The sequence below is a fragment of the Bubalus kerabau genome, chromosome 22, assembly GCF_029407905.1.
Source record: "Bubalus kerabau isolate K-KA32 ecotype Philippines breed swamp buffalo chromosome 22, PCC_UOA_SB_1v2, whole genome shotgun sequence".
Lineage (NCBI taxonomy): Eukaryota > Metazoa > Chordata > Mammalia > Artiodactyla > Bovidae > Bubalus > Bubalus kerabau.
In genome coordinates, this window is record NC_073645.1 from 38608980 (window position 1) to 38628461 (window position 19482).

The 19482-nt window shown below is 44.3% G+C and overlaps 1 long non-coding RNA gene across 1 annotated transcript; it reads left to right on the forward strand.

Annotated features, from left to right (window-relative positions):
* The first annotated feature begins 15906 nt into the window (after positions 1-15906).
* LOC129636923 (uncharacterized) lies at positions 15907-18731 on the forward strand. Its single transcript, XR_008707215.1, has 2 exons — positions 15907-16168; positions 17957-18731. It is a non-coding gene; the product is annotated as an uncharacterized LOC129636923 (long non-coding RNA).
* The last annotated feature ends 751 nt before the right edge of the window (positions 18732-19482 follow it).

Genomic DNA, 19482 nt, shown 5'->3' on the forward strand with positions numbered 1-19482 from the left:
GTGAAAAGAAGCAACCCTTCTGTAAGGCAAAAATACCAAATAGCATCATTTCGTTTCTCAAGAGGCTGTGTCTCTCATAAGCTTTACAAACTAGAGGTTTGTAAAGATATATAAGGATACTTTGTTTGTGTTTTTGTACATAATAGGCACTGTTTTAATGACAAGATTTTCCTTTCCTAAACCATACATAGAAGACAGTTATGGGATAGGCTTTTCATTAGTAATTCTTACTTTGATAGCATATATGAACCACATGGCCTTTTGCACATTAGTGAATTGAGATTTATTTTGTCCTAAAGTAGAATGGCCAAATAAAGAATATACCTTAATGGGAATCCATGAGAAAAAAATAGCAGTTTTTCTACTGTTTCAATATATCATAAGATTCTTATATCCTCTCATAATACATTGATTCAGTTAATGACAGTCTCCTTTCTCTGTCCCTCTCAACCTCCCCTCTCTCTCATGCCAATTACTTTGTGTAGATATTCTCCATGTCCTCTTTGTAATGTAGTCTTCAAGGGTTTATTTACAGTATTTTCAAAGATTATGACAATGTCAAATTTATTATCTTGGTGAAATAGAAGATAAAGAATAATAATTAGAAATCTTTACAAAGTTTGCAATGTATTGTGACTGTTGGTAAAAAGTTTGATTTCACATGCAAAACAAGTCATTTCATATTACTAAAATTAAATGCAAACTCCCAGAATTGGGTCTTAACCACATTAATATCAATTTTGAAACGGCAGCATTGTTGGGGTCATTTGTGCTTTATATTACATGAACCAGTTTAAACTATACACGAACCAAAAACACCCAAAGAAGCAGAGGTGGTTGAATCAATTCTGTCATTTTTTTCAAAGGCTGTTGACCCATGAGCTAGTGGATAAAATGGAGAAAACTAGAATAAAACCAAGATACTATCCTTAGCTAAATAACAAGTCTTACCATGCCTCCTTCCTTCCTGGGTACTTAGGAGAAATAGAGAGTTTTCAGAAACTCAGATCCAGTCCCATATGACTGTTGTTATCAGAAAGCTGTCCAAATGGCAGTGTGTGTGTGAACCTTTAGTGATATTCTTTACATTATCATAGCACCTATAATAATTTGATTTCCGAATGCTACCCCTGGGGGTAGCATTCAGTGTTTTCTAGACTGAGAAGGCAGAAGGGTACATCAGGTCTCACTGGACCCACAGAAGCTCCTGTATTTATTGTATCACTAGATAAAGAAATAAATGACTCAGGTGCAACATCATGATTTGAATTTCCATTTGTAGCTGGATTTTGTGAAATTTAACATTGCTGCTTTCTATCCTACTGTTAAATGATAAAGTTACTCATCTGTATATAAGCATCTGAAGTGTTAGCAGATAATTACATAAATGAAGTATTTTACACAAAGCATTAAAATTTGTACCAGAAAGAACAGCTTATATTATTTCTCAACCAATATTGGCCCATGTAAAACACTTTGAAAGCTCTCAACAAGATAATAAACTCAGACATTTCCCCCTCTTTACTTCTGAGTCCTTATCTAGATATTTTTCTTTTAGATAAACAATCAGCAGTGTGTTTACTGAAGCTCACATTGATATTCCCCAATAGTGTTTGCAACTTGAGTTTTATTCCAGCAGCTACATGAAATGAGTCCACAGTGCAGAGCAGGAGGCCCCTCTGGAACCTGAGATTATTTGTTCTCTCACTGTTCTAAAGGTAATTAAGGAGCATTGCATGTTTCTCAATTAATGATTTCTCATTCAACAGGGGATCTTTGATGCTAATTTGTTTTAATCAGGGCAGAGGCTGCTCAAAAACTCTAAACAATTCAGTGAAGAGGAACTAAGAATTTTTAATCAAGTGGAAGAGATTTAAATGCTATGAGGGACGCATTTATCATGCACTTTCAATTCCCGTTCATTTAACTCTGCTCTTCTGAGTTTTAGACACGAATGTGAGAATTATTAAATAGAGTATATTGTGTTACATAATATGGTTATCCTCATGCATTTGTGTGTGTGTTTCGTAGACCTCCCATTTAAGTCCTATTTATTTACAAACTTCATTTCTCTGTCTGTATAGTTGTGTTTATACATACATCTCACACCCTTATTTATTATATACACTTATAGAACATGCTTGTGTAAGAGTAATTTACATATAGGTAGCAAAAGAATCCGGAGAAGGCAATGGCACCCCACTCCAGTACTCCTGCCTGGAAAATCCCATGGACGGAGGAACCTGGAAGGCTGCAGTCCATGGGGTCACTGAGGGTCGGACACTTCACTTTCACTTTTCACTGTCATGCATTGGAGAAGGAAATGGCAACCCACTCCAGTGTTCTTGCCTGGAGAATCCCAGGGACGGGGGAGCCTGGTGGGCTGCCATCTATGGGGTTGCACAGAGTCGGACACAACTGAAGTGACTTAGCAACAGGAGCAAAAGAATCAAAGAGGTTGAGTCATAAGGGACCATTAGGTTTAAAAAATTCTTTTCACTCCTTAGACAACTGGCCTGAATGACTTCACAGCTTGAGCTGCTGAATCACATTGCATTATGTACATGGAAACACTCATAATCTATGGAGAAGTTGCACCTTGAAGAGGCATTACACTATGATTAGATCATAGTTCATATAAAAAATGACTTCGGCAGGAGACTACTGGCTTATGAATATAAATATTCAAAGTAACAATTAAAATACCTCTTTTTCTAATAAAAAGGTTCTGATCATCTCATTTTGATATCTTCAAGTCAAGGCTACTTTGCAGGAACGTCAATCACGTGAAATGAGGTGGGTTTCTTTTTTCCTTCCTCTAACCAACTGAATATAGACAAATGTAAAGAAATGTTTGAGAGGCCTAACTAGTTAAATACTGGTTCTCTGTATTGAAATAAATGTGAAAGAAAAAAATTTTTTTTTAACCAGTGGTTCTCAAACTTTTAGAGTACATCAAGATCACCTGGAGGGCTTATTAAAATAGATTTCTGGTGCCCAATACTAGAGTTTCTGATTCAAAAGTTCTGGGACGCAGCCCAAGAATTTTATTTCTAATAAGTTCTCGGGTGATGCTGAGGCAGGAGCTGGTGACCCCACTTTCAGAGCTCCTGTTGTAAACAAATCAATCAGAAGGAGATGGCCATGGTTTGAATGCACCACTGAACAAAGACTCCAGGTCCTTCATGTATTCCAGTGTGTTTCTCAGAGATGCTCTGTCAGGAAGCAGCTGGACCTTGTGTCTCTGGGGTGAACTCTGGGGAATTTCTGGATCAGTTGGGTAGGGGCTAAGTGGTGAACTTGGGCAGGGAGATGACATTAGTGCCTATATTTTAATTCATGGAAGCTCCCTTGAGGGCTTTACTGGAATCACAAACATTTGAAAACAAACTTATGAATAAAAATAGCAATCTAGTCCACCTGTACTAGTGGGCCTTGCCAGAAGCCAGACTGGCTTGTAAAAAGCTGGACCAGGATGATGTTTTCCAGCCCTGCTGATAAGAATGATCTGGGGCTCTGTCAGATATCTGTGCTTATAATAAGGGCTCCAGTTAGCTCAACAGACAAGTCTGGAGAACTTGAAGTAAGGAGCGTTTTTTTTCTTTTTCATAGTGGTGCTGAATTTGCTGGTATAGAGCTTCAGAGAGATGCCCATTCATAAATCCTCCATCTGGGCCAAGTGCCTGCCCACTGCACAGACTGACCTCATTCGCTCAGCTTTCCCTGACATGTGGCATACTTCTGTGGGTCATGAATTGGCCTGGTGTATCTCTCAGTTGTATAATTAGGCCACATTGTGTAATAAGTTTGATTGTGATTTGCTCTGTTTCCATCAATTCTTCTGACTCTTGTATCATAAGGCAGTTTGGGTGTTGGGGAGACTAGGTTCTCCTGTAGAGGCATGAATGGTCATTTCATTGTTTACATTTGCCCTTAAAATCAATCAATAGGTATGGAATAAGCTTCCTGAAGATGATTCTGTTTTGACAGATATCTCCTAAAAGTTCAAATAGTGAATAGTACCTACTATGTGCCAGAAAGTATGCATGTTATTTAATCCTCTTACAACCAATAAGAAAGGATGATTAGAATCCCCTATTTTACAGATGAGAAAATTAACCTTCCCAAGTTCAAGTGGCAGATATGGGAAAGGATCTATCAGAGTGTGCCCCAAAACCTGCTGGTGATTAATTAACACACAGCTTTCAGACAACAGTGAGAAAAATGGTGTCAAAAACTCCAGCCATCATACCCTTATTATAATATCTAACGATCGAAACAGTTTTAATTGAAAGGATATTTTGCCGTTTCTAATGAGCAATCTGAGCTTTCCGAGCCATCACAAAAATGAGCTGTAAGTCTCCCCAGCTCTAGGCAGCCTCAGGCTTTCAAATGCCCATGACTCACCGTGCCCGTGAACTGACTTAGTTAATCACACAATCATCGTGCGTGTTCCTGGGCTGGCTTCAGACCTAATCATGTCATATCGTCGGGTCACAAAAAGTGCCAGTGATCTAATTGAATGTGACTTTGCAATTACAAGTTACATCTTGATGTGATCATATTGTCAGCATTCCACTTGGTTGGGATTTACAAATCTCTGTGGTTGTGCGGTTCATCAAAGCCCAGAGCAGAAGGTCATCAGAAAGGTGGTCAGGGCCCTCGCAGAGACTCACTTATCCATCGTTACTACTCCATTTGGATAGCATTTATCACACTGCCCTCTTTGACTCTCTCCACACCCTGTACTGAACAAACCTCTCTTTGCTGGATTCTATCTTGCACTGTTGCTTACCCAACTCTTCCCAGGGTTCGGAGCTCTCTGAGAATAAAGCACAGGCTATAATGGGTGCCCTGTATTTGTATCAGTTCAAATCGCATTACAAGTTGCAATAAGAGGCATTCCAGTTCTTTCCTAGAACTCTTGTATTATTCTCATAAGAACTAGCTGTTCAGAAGACTTCTTTACACAGGTCTGGGCTTCCTTGGTGGCTCAGATGGTAAGGAATCTGCCTGCAATGCAGGAGACCCAGATTTGATCCCTGGGTCGGGAAGATCCCCTGGAGAAGGAAATGGCAACCCACCCCAGTGTTCTTGCCTGGAGAATCCCCATGGACAGAGGAGCCTGAGAGTCCATGGGGTTGCAAAAAGTCAGACACGACTGAGGGACTAACCATCCTTTTTTTTCCTTTCCTTACACAGGTCCTACAATAATAGGAATTGACACACAACCCTTTTCAATGAAAGTGTGTTTGTGAAACTAGTCTGGCTACTTCACTTTTCCCCAATCTTAGTTTTCTCATCTGTCTCATAAAGGCCCACGTCAGGACATGCTGGCTGGTTCTCTCTGCATTCTTACCAGATGGCAATGCTATTGTGCAGCCTGGTTTACTGTGCCTTAGATTTTTATGGCATTAGCTCCAAGAAGGCTGTGTTAGAACCCATCAGGTTAGTGCATGCGTGTGAGCATGCTCAGTCCCTCAGTTGTGGGCACTCTTTGTGACCCCCATGGACTGTAGCCAACAAGGCTCTTCTGTCCATGGAATTCTCCAGGCAAGAATACTGGAGTGGGTTACCACTTCTTTCTCCAGGGGATCTTCCTGACCCAGGGATTGAACTCGAGATTCTTGAGGCTCTTACATTGGCAGGCAGATTCTTTACCACTGAGCCACCTGGGAAGCCCTTCACAAAAAATATATATCCTTAAAACAGCACAGAAATCTTCACAGGGGTGGCATTTTCGAGGTCACAGTTTTTATTCTGATTTTGTCCCACTTTGGTTATATTTCAAATTGGCATGGTATCACATTAAAAGAAATGGGTATCATAGCCTTCTCACACATTTTCTTTATTTTTTTTTTACAAGAGAGCCTTTGAGGTACACATACTTCAAATATCTTTTATTCACCACCACCAGAATACTCAATTCTTGTTTCATTTCTCAGTGAAGCTTAATTTCTACCCAAAGGACAACATATTGTGCCTTCATTGTTTCAGCTGTGTGTCAAACCTTCATCGCCTCTAAAGGGACGTTCTTTCTACTCAGTAGATAAAATGAGATGCGGAGAATTAATCAATCATTTGGACATTAAAAGATTCTATATGAAGAACTGCTAGTTAACAGAAACAGAAATGTTAATGTCCTTTAGTCTCCAATAGAGATGGTTGAAAATATTTTTGTGGCAGCCAACTTTCAGAAGAGACATCCCAATTACATTAAGATTATATTGTGGAGAAATAGTCATTTCTCCATTCAGGGCCAGAATAAACAGCAAGTCTCCAACAAGCATGGGTCTCACATTTTAGAAACATGCCAAAGCTGGGTAACTAGCTGGTGTGTTTATATGCAACATGCAGATGTCTGACCTAGATACATCTCTAAAAATTAATTTAACAGTGCTGCACTGGGCTCGGCTAATACTCTAACAAGTTTTTTTTCCCCCTTTAATGATGAGCATAAACCCAGAGGGCATTATGTTTGATAGAAGTGACAACTCGGCAAGATGCAGGCTCCTCGATGAGTAAGTGTGCTGACTCAGAAAACAGAAGGACGGCACTGATGAGAGGGGAGTTGTCAGACAAATTAGTAACCTTCTCCTTTAGAAGTTATGTAGCTAATCAGTGCTATAGGCATGCTATAGCCATATCCCAGAGGCAACGGTGACGTCCTTAAGATTTGCTTCTTAAAAGAAAAGTTGGTATAGAACCTAGAATCTGAGCTGTGAAACGTCCCGGGTCTCTCTCCTTTGATTGTTTGATATATTTTTGAATTCCATAGCCTCTGAATAAAGGAAGTCATTTTTTTCCTTCTTTCTTTAACTCCCTTCTCTCCCTACCCCCAGCCTCAAGAAGGTCCATCATGTTACAGAAAACACACAGGATATTGAAGTCTTTGTCATTCAAATGTGCTTAGAAATAAAATCACAGATGTTTGTATATTTCTATGATATTGCATAATTAAGTCTGATCTCAATGAGGGAATTCGAACAAACAATTCTACCAGAAAAATAGGTATTTATGTCTATTTGCCTGGGATTTTCTTTAAAGTAGCTCAAGTTACACTGAGGATTAATTAATCTTGTGACTGATTGCTGTGATGCATGGAGCTGAGGGAGCATTTGGAGGATTTGGGAAGTGTTTGCATGAGATGTGGTGCCCAGACTGAAATAAGCACACTGAAAGGGACATGCAAGAAATATCTTACGTGGAGGGGGTTTAGATATTTTAGATAAAAGGGGAAGTGACTTAAAGGGTTTAGCAGCTCAATGTCAACATTAGATTCCTAATTATTACAGGTAGTATCTACCCAATTGTAACTTACAGAAGTAACTAAAGGATTCTTGAGACCCTATTATAAACTCTGGAATGAGAACCAAAGGCACACTTACCATATAGTAAGTGCATAAAGCCTCATAGTAGTGATTGGAGGTTCACACAGGAGTTTAATTCTACTCCTCACTGTGAAGAACTGGTGGGTTTCTAGTCTTTAGTCCTTTAGTCTCCTTCTGGTGGTTGTATCTGGACTCCAGTTCTCCATGCCTTTCCTTCTTCTTTAGGTTTCTTCTGAGGTCAGGTATCAGTTCAGTTCAGTCACTCAGTCATGTCCGACTCTTTGAGACCCCATGAATCGCAGCACGCCAGGCCTCCTTGTCCATCACCAACTCCCGAAGTTCACTCAGACTCACGTCCATCGAGTCAGTGATACCATCCAGCCATCTCATCCTCTGTCGTCCCCTTCTCCTCCTCCCCCCAATCCCTCCCAGCATCAGAGTCTTTTCCAATGAGTCAACTCTTCGCCTGAGGTGGCCAAAGTACTGGAGTTTCAGCTTTAGCATCATTCCTTCCAAAGAAATCCCAGGGCTGATGTCCTTCAGAATGGACTGGTTGGATCTCCTTGCAGTCCAAGGGACTCTCAAAAGTCTTCTCCAACACCACAGTTCAAAAGCATCAATTCTTTGGCGCTCAGCCTTCTTCACAATCCAACTCTCACATCCATACATGACCACAGGAAAAACCATAGGTCAGGTATATGCAGCTACAAACAACAGCAACCTGAGCAAACAGGGATTAAACCATATGGAATTTATATTTTACTTAACAAAAAAATCTGGTAATAAGAGTCCGGAGATTTTGATGGCTCAGAGATGTTCCCCTCGTTTTCCTCCTCAGTGGATTGACTTTTCTCCTCAAGTGTGTCTCTCTTGGTCACAAGATAGCTGCTGTTATTCAAGGCCTCAAGTCTTCCTGTGACATTACACAAAGGGCGATCTTGGTTTTTCCTTAGAATTCTCTGGTCTTTCATCAGGGAGAAAATCTCTATTGGAAGTCCATCCTGACCTTCACCTCATCTTTTTTTAGCTTTCATTAGCCAAGACTGGGTCACATGCTCACCCTGGACCAGTCCCCAGCAAGGGGTAATGTGATTTCTGTGACTGGCTCGGACCCTCTCTACTCAAGGTGTGGCCCAAGGAGAAGCATAATTACTTCACCAGGGAACCTGTTAGAATTGCAGGGTCTTAGACCCACCCCAGACCTATTGAGTCTACATCATGATCCCAGCTTTAGACCAATGATGATTCAGCCTCTGGAGCTGGGCATGTTCAAGGGAAAATCAGGATTATGGTAGCAATAAAGATGGGAAGTGCATTGGGGGTAGGCAGCCATCAGTATCTGCCACAATCTTCTAGTCTCGAATCACTTGGAATCATCACTTGTTTTGGTGACTATGATTTTCTCTCCACACAACTCTGCAAAATGTCATCTGCTTATGTTATGTGCTAACCCTCGGAATACTTTTGGTCCACTTGAATGACCCTGCAGCAGTCTCCCTTGTCTGCTGGCACTCAGATCGTGCCAGTGATCTCCCTGAGTGCTGGGTGTCATCCACTCCCCTTGGCAAGAGGGATCCCTTCCTGTGTAGGGCCCAAGCTGAAAATGGTCTTCCTGTTTGGGTAGGCAGAATAATGGCCTCCAAACATACCCATGTCCTAATCCTTGAAACCTGTATAAGTTACTGCAAAAGATACTTTACAAATATTATGGAAGTAAGGATTTTGAGGTGCTTCCCTGGTGGTGGAGAGGTAAAGAATCTGCCTGTCAATGCAGGAGATTCGGGTTCGATCTCTGAGTTGGGAAGATCCCCTGGAGAAGGAAATGACAACCCACTTCAGTATTCTTGTGTGGGAAATCCCATGGACAGAGGAGCCTGGTGGGCCACAGTCCATGGTATTGCAAGAGTCAGACTTGACTAAACCACCACCACCAGGATTTCCTAGCTGCTAAATTGGGAAGATTAAATGGTGGTAATGTTTCATCGCCTGGGGCAGAATGAATGTTCCAGAATGCCACACGCAATGCTTAATCTCAAGTCAGTTGGCCATTTGGTCCCTTTCCAAGAGATGGATGGTGGCATTGTGCCCTACTCGAGGTGTTGACAGACTTAGCCATTCAACAACAACAACAACAAAGGATTTTGAGATGGGAAGTTTATCCAGTTAGGCCCTAAATGTCTTTGTAAGAATAAAGCAGAGGGAGGATTGGTTTCAGATGAAGAGAAGACAGTGTGACACCAAAGTTGAGGTTGGAGTGATGAGCGACCCACTGGGGAATGCCATTGGCCACCAGAAGCTGAAAGGGGCAAGGGAGGGATTCTCCCCTCGAGCCTCAGAGCGAAGCAGCACTTGCTTTTAGTCCCAAAAGACTCATTTCAGACCACTGGCTGCCAGAGCTGTAAAAAAAGAAAGAAAAATACATTTCTCTTGTTTTAAGCCACTAGCTCTGTGGCAATTTGTTACAGCAGCCATAGGAAACTAACACACCAGCTTTACAGTCCCTACAATTCCTTGTGGCACAATTTGTAATCCAGCCATGTTACCTTTTCATGATTTTAATATAGTTTGCAGATGGAATTAATCGTTTCATTTCTATAAGACCTTCAAACACTGTCAAAAGAAGATCCTCTTTGGGTTAGGATAAGAAACTAGACCGAGGGAGCCTAGTGAGGCGGTCACCTGTGCATGATGTCACTGTTACCATCTTCTCCCTCCCAGAAAGAGGAAGGACATTTGGGAGTGGGGAGGGGTGGGTGGCAGTGGAGAGGGAGAAGCTGAGCTTGACTTTAGCAGCTCACAGAGAAGAAGGACAATTAGAAAACCAGCTTCACCTATGCCTGCCAGCTGCCATTCTACAGTGAGCTGAGTCAATTGCACTTTTCTCCGCCAAAACCATTTGACGGGACAATAAGGACTGAGAAAGGTCAAAAGCAGAAGCTCTGAGGAGACCCAACAGGCCGCTGAAATGAATAAAGGGTGGTCATTAGCAGCCATGGAGAGACACAAGATGGGTCCGGAAAAGGCCTAGTAGGGGCACTAGGGTCTCATGCAAAGCAGGGGCTGCCGCTGGGTGGGCAGAGGTCACAGCGCCAGTGGTCTCAGGGGAGGCGGTGATTCTGCAGACAAGGGGTGGGGGGACCTGACCTCCAGCAGGGAGAAGGAGCCATGGCTGGCATCGGCACGTTTGTGCTGAGGGAGGCTTTTAAAGGAGCTCTTTGGACAGTGTGCATCTCGGGCCATTTGGATGGAGATGGATGAGGGTCTGGAGGGAGGCAGACTAATGTGAAGAATCATTGTTTGCACTGCTGGGAAGGAGGGGGAAGGAGCTGTCACAATCTTGCAAGCACAGCTTCTTTTCAGAAGTGAGCTCTCAGCCTTGATGTCTGCTCCTAAACACCCTGAGCTGCTGAACGATACTGGTGACCACTCATCCCACTGCCTGCTGAGGAGCCGGGGCGCTCAGAAGCCGGCTTCTCACCTCCAGTACTGCGGAGCACAGAGCCTCGCCCCTGGTGCTCATTCCTTCTCTTGGAAAGAGCCAGCTTACCTTTCACTGCTCAGCTCTCTCTCCACCACTGCTGTGCTTTGCCCATGGAGAGGACTTGTTGTTCAGTCGCTAAGCTGAGTCCGACTCTTTGCAACCCCTGCACTGAAGCACACCAGGATTCCCTGTCCTTCACAAACTCCTGGAGTTTGCTAAATTCATGTCCATTGAGTCAGTGATACCATCCCACCATCTCATCCTCTATCGCCCCCTTCTCCTGCTGCCCTCAATCTTTCCCAGCATCAGATTCTTTTTCAATGAGTCAATTTGGAGCTTCAGCTTCAACATCAGTCCTTCCATTGCATATTCAGGGTTGATTTCCTTTAGGATTGACTGGTTTGATCTCCTTGCTGTTCAAAAGACTCTCAAGAGTCTTCAACACCACAGTTTGAAAGCATCAATTCTTTGGCACTCAGCCTTCTTGATGGTCCAACTCGCACATCCGTCTGTATATGACTACTGGAAAAACCATAGCTTTGCCTATACAGACCTTTTTCTGCAAAATGATGTCTCTGCTTTTTAATACTCTGTCTAGGTTTGTCATAGCTTTTCTTCAAAGGAGCAAGCATCTTTGCCATGTGACATTTATTAGGTGGGTTTCTGTTTTCATTTTTGTTTCTTGGACTTTGCCCTTTTTTGTTTGTTTACATCATCTTAGTGGTGTACCTCACCCTCACTATAAAACAGATAGTCAAGCAGGACAGACCTGGTTTCTTGGTCCCAGAGAAAGAAAAGCCAAGCAAAATAGAAAGAAAATACATTAACATTCAGTTCTGAGTTTTAATATTCCAAGATCCAAAGCTTAGCAGGAGCAATAGGTTTGACAGAATATTTAGCCAATGGACCTCTGCCCTCAGCCATGCTCAGCCATGGAAAGGGGCCATGAGAGATGCCTATACTGATGACAGGGAGAATATAGAGAAGAAGAGAAAGCTGGACAAAGAGTTGAAGGCCTTGTCCTACCTTTGCTCTAAGACAAAAGGTCACGGGAGTGTGCATGTCCAAACCTTTGTGTGTCAGGGCCGTAAGGTCATGGCTGTTGACAGCAGCCTGTGGATCATGCAAGTCCAAGGTTAGCAGAGAACCAGCTGCCTCAGCAGATACCAATGGGGATGTTGCTGGGCAGAGCAAAACAGAGTGATAGCCATCCCCAGATGAGTCAATTCCTAGGCAGGCTGATAAGAAATCCAGGGGTCCCCAAGGAGAAAGGGGTCTGGAATTCTCAAGGAGGAGAAAAGGACAAACTTTTTTCCCTCTACATCCCTTAGGATTATATAACAATAATGTATCCTGCTTGAGGACAGTTTCTGGAAAAAACCTTCTGACTAATCCTGTTATCTTAAAATGTAAATTATGGGAGTGGGTCTAGTAAGGTCTTTACAACCTCCAGACATTCTTTTGATTCACTGTAATAACGAATTAAAAGTATATAACTCCATTGCAAACACTAGTGAGGGCGTACTCTTTCTGCCCTCTTCTGATGTCTATGTCAGAAGCTTTCTCTGTCTCCTTTATACTTTAATAAGACTTTATTACACAAAAGCTCTGAGCGATCAAGCCTCATTTCTGGCCCCGGATTGAATTCTTCTCCTCTGGAGGCCAAAAATCCCGGCGTCTTTCGTGGTTCAGCAGCAACCTTTCACAGAGATGCCTCCATGAATAGAAGGTGGCAGGAGACAAAGACCATCTTTCCCACTGACATGGGCACACCCCCTGCTTCCCATCACTCTGCCCACAAGAGGGTAGATGTGCCATAAGGGAGAGATACAACTGGAAACCTTAGGTGAGACCTTCAAGTAGCTGAGTTTCCTCAACTTGCCTTAAATTCTGCCACAGTTGGAATGGAAGCTTGGGAAAATAAATGGTTTGAGTAGTGGGGAATAGTTGAACTATTTATACACCTGAGTTAAGTGGCTTGTGAAGTAGTATAGCGAATATGCCCATTTTATTTCACCACTACCATGGGACTTCCCAGGTGGTGCTAGTGGTAAAGAACACACCTGCCAATGCAGGAAACATAAGAGACATGGGTTTGATCCCTGGAGGTCAGGAAGATCCCCTGGAGGAGGGCGTGGCAACCCATTCCAGTATTCTTGCCTGGAGAACCCAACAGACAGAGGAGCCTGGTGGGCTACAGTCCATAGGGTCACAAAGAGTCCAACATGCCTGAAGCGACTTAACACACACACAGCACATCATGAAAAAAATATTTCCTTTAAGCTGTCCATTTCAGCTCACTGTTTGGAGAGGGTCTGGTTGGACGTTTCATCTACTTTGACTGCCTTTTCTAGCCTTCCCAGCAGGGCTGATGTGAACAAATGATGGATTCCTCTGGATGGTCTCATTCACCCTGTGAACTCATTGAATGTGGTTCACATGTGAATTAAAAGTACCCATGATATAGAGAAAGAACCATCCAAAGGGGACTAACACTAATACTTGTTGTGACACCATTGTTCTCAGAAAACATCTTGCTCCATTCAGTGGCCTGTGATGTGGTTGCTGTAACTCTCCACTTGCAGAGAAAAAAGCAGACTCTCGGTGGTCTACCCAACAATGCATGACTCGCAGTGTACTGCCTTGCCAAGGAAATCTAGAAGTACACTGAATATAAGACCCACAGGAAACTTAAGAGGTAGATGGTAGAAAATACCAACGTTGAACAAATCAGACCCTCTAGTGAACTAGAGATGCCTCAGCCTGGGGGATTGACTCTCTAGAGGCTGGAGTTCAGTCCAATAGATGGTAGTTGAGGAAATAATTTGAGATGAGGCATAATCAGTAAACAACAAGTTGTGGGACACCAAAGGATCTGATTAAATGGATGTCACATGGAAAATCATAAGCCCACAGACAGTCAAAGAATAACATGCATAGCAGAATAACATGGCATCCAACACAGAACCTAGAAACCTAGCTGTTAATGAAAGAGTTAGGCATGGCCCAAGTGTCACTGAATATCACTTCTCCTACTCAATGTCAGTAATGAAGCAGAGAGGGCTCAGACTCTAAAGGAATATTTACGTGCCAGAATGCCTGGCATCGTCTCCTCAAATGACCATCCTCTCCCTCTGGTGGCCAGCATTTACACACATGAGCTGGCCCAGGGGTCATCCTCAGGATGCCAGCAGCTAACTCTGTGCTCATGGGTCAGTTACCTCTGCTGAGCAAGTAGCTGTGTGATGAGGGATCAGTTACCTCTTCTCTTATACTTTTCTCTGCATGATGAGAGTGCTGGGGATAGTGGAGGCCACTCCCAGTTCCAACACACTGTGATTCTCTCATTATAGTAAAGTGGGTTTAGCTCCAGTGTCTTCATCCATTCAGGCTGCTATAACAGAATCCCATCAATTGTTTATACACAGCTGAAATTTATTTCTCATGGTGCTGGAGGCTGAAAAGTCCAAGATCACAGTATCAGTAGACTCAGTGCTTCCCAGACAGGGATCTTTTCATTGTGTCTTCACTGGGCAGAATGGACTATCCAGCTTTCTGGAGTCTCTTATTAGGACACTAATCTTATCATGAAGGCTCAACCCTTAATACCTAATCACCTCCCAGAGGCTACACCTACTAACACCATCACCTTTCTGGTTGGGATTTCAGCATATGAATGGGTGGGGGTGGGGGTGCCAGGGAGTGCACCAGTATTCAGACAACAGCACCTGATGGAGAAAATCCTGACTTCAGCCTCAAGTAACTGCAGTCAGTCCAGAGTGTGCATGAAATGGTTTTCTTCTCAGAAAGCCCACGGCTCCTGGTGATGTGATTGGCATTTAAAGTTACAAAAATCTGTTTTTAAGATTCTTTGCTCCTGCCACAAAGGAACTGACTTACATCTTTGTCCATGCATAGCTTGTTTTCGGAACATTTTTTAAGCAATCAAAAATTCACTGTTATCTAAAATGCCTGACCCTTTATAAGGCTCCAATGATTTTCCTCTGGCGCACTTCCTCCTTCACACAGACTAACATTTCACTTTGCCATCTTTACGGTTGAATGTCCAACTCCGTCTTCGTGTTCCTCCCAAGAAATCGTGTCTGCAGGCATCCAACGCTCCAAAACTGGGGAACAATCTCTCTGGAGCTCCCCGCCCCTCCACCCACTCCCCAGGCTCTGGTTCATTTCTCTCCAACTATGATTTAATGAGAAAATGTCCCACCTCTTTGTAGATCTTCAATTTCACATAACTTTCTGGGTTCTTCTGAACATATTCATAGCTTAGACAGCACTTGATTTTATTTTTCTACCCCAATAAATTTGTTTTTCTACGTGAACAGAACTCTTTTTTAACCCATAGAAGATTTCTCTTTCACGTAATAGAAGATGTCTTTTCCTTCCAAGTAAACAGGGTTACAGACATCTGCTTAGCTTGATCAATAAACAAATGGATTATCAAGTATCCTTCAAATAAATAGCCCATACCACTTGATTGCCAATGCAAGTGACATCTTTGAACTAAATCTAATAGAAAAAGGCTGGAGTAACTGATTCCTGCGTGTATGTGTGTGTTTCCTTTCTTGAGATAAGATGAAACTTGAGCCTACAGACAACCCTGTCATTGATTTTTAGCCTTTTATCTTCCATGAAAGAATCCCCCTTGTTCCAGCTTTTGTTGTTGTTCAGTCTTTAAGTTGTGTCTGACTCTGCAGCCCCGTGGACTACAGCCTGCCAGGCTCCTCTGTCCTTTAGCAAAATAGCAAATAGCCATTGCCTCTGTTTCAAGTCCTGTGTCCTCTCTCTCTCTCTCTCCTCCTTGGATTAGGGGTCACACAGTCCATGGTGATGCAGGATTCCTCAAGAAAGGCCTCTGGCTCCTCCACTGGTCCCCTTGAACCTGTTAGAACATAGCGGGCCAGGGCAGGTGGTGGGGGCTGCAAGGTGGAAGGAATGCACACAGCTTCTGCTGAGAACAGAAATAATGCAAAAGGCTGTTGAACAGCGGTGAAGTGCCCCACTGATGGGATTTAAACACACATATAAGATGCGCCAAAAGATGGGGAAATATTCAAAACCAGTGACATGGGCTTAGAACTAATGAGCTCACAGCACACCCAGTGGAACCATGCGAAGAGAAGCTGGGGGGTTTTATCCTGCAGGTAGACTTTTTATTCAAGTCTGCATCTGATAAACTGCATCTCTCCAGACCTTCCTAGGACTCGGCTTCCTCCTGGGACCCCTTGCAAAGGAGCAGCTAATGATTCCGCTTGACCCTCAAGAGCCCACAGTCGCTGAGCCAGACCACCAGCCTTTTCTGTCGCCTCCCCCACCCCTGGAGTCTTCCATTATTCAGGTGTGTATTGGCACCTACCAGGAAGTCAGGACTGTACCCAGGGTTGGAGAGAGGAGAAAACTGTGGCTTTAAGCTTTTTGATTTTGTGAGGTGAATCTCTGTCTGCGACACAGTATGATAGGTGCTGTGAGACAGTTATCAGAGCAAGCATGTGAGTACCCCTCCCCTCCACCACTCTGAGTGATTCACAAACAGTACGTCAGCATTCAGCGCCCACAAGGGCCTGGAGGCACTGCTATTACACCCATTTTAGAGATGTGGAGACTGAGGTGTCTACTCTTAAGGAATTGCTCGAGGTTGCAGCCTTGTCTGCAGCAGTCCAGGGCCAAAGCTATCATGGGTACAGAGCCAGAGGAAGTACGAGGGATTTTTGAGGACACCCCAGCAACTTTCTAGCTGACTTTGGCAGACACGTCGGGGGAGAGCCACGTCTGAAGGATAAGCAGGGTTAAATATAACTGCAGAGGAGGAGAGTCATTTCAAATATCAAAAAACAGCATGGCCACAGACACAAGGCTAATCTTGATGCTGTGACCCCATTGAGATCATGACTGGGGTAGGGGTGGGAGACAGGCTAGCAGATGAGGCCAGAATGAGACACCTTTGTGTTCTGGTGAATGCTGTCATCCCAGCCTGACCTCTAACAGCTCCCTCCCATTCAGAATGTCCTGGTCTTGCGGGGGGAGGTAGGTGGGGGGCTTCCCAGGTGGCACTAGTGGTAAAGAATCTGCCTGCCAAGCAGGAGACCTGGGTTCAGTCCTGGGGTTGGGAAGATCCCCTGGAGGAGGGCGTGGAAACCCACTCCAGTATTCTTGCCTGGAGAAGCCCATGGACAAAGGAGCCTGGTGGGCTACAGTCCAAGAGTCGGACATGACCGAAGTGACTTAGCACGCACTCACGTCCTGGTCTGGATGGTAAATTGCATCATTACCTTGGGCCAGATGGAGAAGCCGGGACGAGATTCTTGCTAAGGAGGCAGACGGAAGTTTTGGAAAAGTTTTCCTGATAGCAAGGAGGAGGGGTTGGAGAAAAATGAGGGACCCCTCAGGAGGTCATGACCGGGGTCCAGAATGTGGCCCTGAGCCCAGGCAGTGGCTGTGACGGTAACAAGAAGGGAAGAGCCTCTTGACCAGAGGTTAATTGACATGACTCTGGAACTTGTCATTGGAAACTGCAGACGGATGACAGGTCTAGTGTGGGCGGCTAGAGACGCTTCGGCTCTCTTGGAGGGCACAGACTAAAGGCCTGATTTTCAAAATCTTGAACTTGAGTTGCCGAGGAGCTTCCTACAGGCAGAAGGAAACGTGGGGCCACCGACGGGAAAGGAGTGAGATTTAGAAGGTAGATTCAGGAATAGCCAAAGGAGATACAGATGGTGAAAGGGAAGGGATGCCTGAAATGAGAGAGGAGAGGCCAAGGCCTGAGAAAAACTGTCAGGGAGATGAGGGAACAAGAGGAGCCCAAGAATCAGAGACAGAGAGCAGGCAGGGGTGGTCCGCGGGCCATGGGCTGGCTACTGCTAGCTGTGTCTTGAGAGAGCAGTGGCAGAGGTAGGAGCAGAGATTTCCTTCAGGGCTTTCCAAGGATTGCGACTGGTGAGGGCAGAGCCTGGGATCCAGAGCAAGATCCCTGCAGGAAATGGATCAGCTCACCTTGCACTCAGAACCCTACACCCCTTCTCCCTGGCCTCCCTGGCCTTTGCTCTGGCTGTGCCCAAGGCCCAGCCCACCCTCACTGGCTTACTCACTCCAGACCCTTCTCTTCTCTTAATTTTCTCGCCATCCACAGAGAAGCAATCAGCAAATCCTGTCTCAACCACTGCAGGGGTTCCAAAGCCAAATCAGAGGACCACCGTCACGTCCCCACCATCACCTGTCTGGTCTGAGCCATCATCACCCATCACTGCCTCACCAGTGCCCCCTGCTCCTTCCCCCCAGCAGATCCAGGGCAGGCCTCTGAAGGTGGAAGTCACAGTGAGTCACTCTCTGACCTGATGGCCACCAGCCGACTTCAGACCTAAAGTTCTTGCTGGGGCTTAGGGCTGTGGCTCTGACGCCCCCTCTCACTCTCCAACCAACTATTCCTGAAACCCTCCCTGGAGCACCAGCCTCGGGCCCCTGCTCTGCATCCTGTGGCCTGGAACATTCTCCCGTAGAGGGTCATATGCCCACTAGACCCACTAGCTCTCTGCTCCAGTGTCACTCCCCTGCCTCCCCCGCCACCCATCTAAAACGCAACCCCTTAGCTGTGTCTTTCTCTTCCCTTAGCTGGTTTTGTTTTTCTTCATAATCGTTATAACTTCCCATTATGTTTTTCCATCCTCCTGATAGAATCTACACACAGTAAAATTCACTCCTTTCAATACACGGTTTTCTGAGCATTGAGAGAAACTTCAGTCCTTTAACCATGGCCACAGTCAAGATCTGAAACAGCTCCATCACTCCCCAGGTTCACTCAAGCCCCCTTGGAGTCAATCCTTCCACACCTGGTCCTCAGCAATCTGTTTTCTGTTCTTGTAGTTTTGCCTTTTCCAGAACATCATATAAATGTTGGAGTCATATAATATGTGGTGTTTTCGTGTCTGTCCTCCTTTCTTAGTGTAATGTGTGTGGGGTTCATTCATGATGTTGGATCCAGTAGTTTGTTCCTTTTTTGTAGCTGTGTAGTATTCCATTGTGTGGATGACTGCACAATGTTAATTCCCTATTGAGAATATTTGAGTTGTTTTTAGTTTTGAGTGAATGTGATTACAGTTCCTCCGCAACTTGTGATCAGGTTCTTGTGAATACATGAGGTCTCATTTTTCTTGGGTAAATAAGTAGAAGTAAGAATTGCTGGGCCCTATGGTAGCTGCATGTTTAACTTTACAAGAATCTGCAACCCTTTTCCAGAATGGCAGTACCATCGTACATTTCCACAGCAAGAGGTGGCAGCTGCAGTTACTCTGCATCCTCACCGGCACTTGGTGTTAAGGGTTTTTTGGTTTGTTTTTGTTTTGCCATTCTAACCAACATACAGCGGTATCTCATCATGGCGGTCATTACCTGTTGATTTGTGAGTCTATATATACAAATGGACAATGGCTAGACCACATGTGACAGTAGAACTCTAACCCACCACCTCTGTAGCAGCCAGCACACAATGGGCCAGCCTGAGTCAGAGAGGACCAGCTCCCTCTAATGTTTGAACCCCATGCACTTCCAACTCAGGACCTACTCAAGAGAGTCAAATATGCTCCCCCAACCAAGCACATAGGATGCTCTGCTTCTGTTAACCCCTCTTCAGCTGCCCAAGGTCACCAGCCTGCAGTCAGG